Below are 2,784 nucleotides of genomic sequence, written 5' to 3' on the forward strand. Positions count from 1 at the left end.
CTCTCTCTCTCTCTCTCTCTCTCTCTCTCTGTGTGTGTGTGTGTGTGTGTGTGTGTGTGTGTGTGTGTGTGTGTGTGTGTACTCTGACCTCAAAAGCAGAGGCCTTCCACCATTTTATCACAACTTAGTCAACCATACCAAGGTTCAGGTTCAGTCTAAGGACACCCAAGACTGGCAGACTATTCTGGACATGAGGGAGGCAGGGATCCTCTGGCTTTGCCTATCTTCCAGGTCACTGAAATTGAGAATGCCCAATACAGCATCTGGCCACCCATTTCTGGCTACTTTCTGGTTGTAAGTGATGATTTGTTACCAGAAACTTGCCTTGCCTTTATCTTGCCTAAAACAGGGTCCAAGATTTCCATTGCTACACACCTTTGGCTTTCTTACAACAAACTTCAAGGCATTAACACACCGGTTAAATGAGGTCTGGACCCAGAATAATTTGGATAATACATCTGATTTTGAAAGTCTCGATGACTCAGATGACTTCATAAGACAGAATGGCAGAAGATCTGACTTAGTTTTCACCTTCAAGGTTCTATCTTCACTCCTGTGCTCTGCCTTATTCTTCCATTTCTGCACTTCAGGTTTTACCAGCTCAAATTTCTAAAAACTACTTCCCCAAATTTGCTCTCTCAGATCCTAATCAGGCTGATAAGACCCCTCCCTATCAAAACCAGAACACGTTATATGTTGTCTGCAAATTTTCTGGTGCTGTTTAAGTCAGATGGAATTTGTTGAAGGTCTGGATGGGATTTGTGCCTCCCATTCAAGAATCATCTGTTTGTCTTCCAAATCCCTGTCCTGGTCAGGCTGGACCCTTGACTCTGTGACACGGAAAAGGACAGCAAAACAGCACAATGCTTTCCCTTTTCTGGAAATGGACTGATAACATTCCTTAGAAAATTACTCCTCTGAAACTCAGAGAAACACTGTGTTGTGCTTCTAACTGCTGTATTAGCTACTTACACACTCAGCTTCCTTACGCTGAGACCATAAAATTCCTTCTGTTTCTTTATTTTGCTATTTGAGACCTATCTTTCTAGGCCATATGTATTACCTCCTTCTATACCAATATTAACCTACCTAACTAAAGTATCTGCAAAATGGTCAATTCCTTAAGAATTTATGCCCTTATGGGTGTGGTGATATATTGTGTCCCCCAATATATTGTGTACCCTAATAAAGATTATCTGAGGATCAGAGGAAAAAGTCAGCCACTACATTAAACAAAGAAGTCAGGCAATGAGTACACGGCTTTTATCTTAGCATTTGGGAGGCAGAGATCCATCCAGATCTCTCTGAGTTCAAGGCCAAACTGGGAATAGAGCCAGGTATAGTGACACATGCCTTTAATTCCAACACTAGTTAACCATAGAGGTCTGTACAGACAGACAAAAAGTGACAGAGCTGGGCAGGAAGAGGAAATGATGTAGCTGGGTAGAGAGAGGAAGTGGGGTGGCAGGGACAGAAAGGCATATAGGTGTGGGTATACAGAAAGTAGGGCTCCTTGGCTGAGAATTTCCAAGTGGTAAGAACATGACTGGCTTCTTTCTGTTTTTCTGATCTTTCAGTTTTTACACCAATATCTGGCTCAGGGTTTTTATTAACAAGATTGTTTAGCAATTCATCTTAGATATGGGGTATGGGATCATTTTACCATGTGATTGAATTCATCTTGAACAGAAAACAACCATGTGATTTGCTGCCATCTTGACTGGGGACCTCATCAAGATGGGAGCAACCATGTGGCTTGGTCACCATCTTTGCTAATGACATAAAGAAGGCAAATGCCATGTGACTTCACCACTACTTTGGTTGATGTCACCATATGACATAAGCCAAAATGGCAGCACTCATAAAAATTTCCACTCAGTGATACCACTGAGTCCTCTGGGAATGATCATACCCCTTTTATTTTAGACTAAGGAGAAAATATTAGGCCTACAAAGTATCTATGTTATAATTCTAATGTTTTGTTTTAATGTTGATATACTTACTGGGCTTCTAAGGAGACTCTAATGATTTTCCTGGCTATGAGTCTTAAACATTGGCATACCAATAAGGAGACTTAACACCTTGAGATTCACAGATCCTACCAGTGACACAAAGGATAAATTACCAAGTCCTAGGACAAGCTGCTACTAGTGTGAAGCTGCTATGGCAGGTTCTGCTGGGTCTCAATGACTCCTGTTTCTGCCTGGTGTCTCCAGGCCCATTTTCCTCTAACTGAGATAAAATGTTCTTGCCTTCTTAATACTCCTTAGTTCCACATGTGTCTGCTTTTGTTTCTGCCCAATCTAACAGCATGTTTAAAAAAATATCTTTATGTTGCCCTGCCCCTAGGTCCCATCTCTGGGCACCAGTCATTGCGGGGAAGACCTGCCCAACTTGGTCCCAGTTTCTGGCCATCAAATGGACCCTCGGGAAGGTTCCCCTTTTCCAAGACCCCCGGCAGACCCTGCAATCTCCACGCCCTTCCCCCACACTCATCCTCCCGAGACCCCAGCCATTTCCAGAGACTTAGAGACCAGGCCCCAGCTCCCATCCAGCCCTGAACTCCCATCTGGACCAGAGGTGAGTGCCTGGGGTCATACCCAGGGAGGCCTGCCCCTAGGTCCCATCCATGGGCACCAGCCATTCCGGGGAAGACCTGCCGAACTTGGCCCCAGGTTATGGCCATGGGGCGGGACCAAACCCCTGAAGGTTCCCCTCCTCCAAGATGCCCCTGGCAGACCCTACAATCTCCATGCCCTGCTCCTACACCCATCTGCCAAGACC

This window comes from Peromyscus californicus, unplaced genomic scaffold (assembly GCF_007827085.1).
Source record: "Peromyscus californicus insignis strain IS unplaced genomic scaffold, ASM782708v3 Scaffold_16__1_contigs__length_79575227, whole genome shotgun sequence".
NCBI lineage: Eukaryota > Metazoa > Chordata > Mammalia > Rodentia > Cricetidae > Peromyscus > Peromyscus californicus.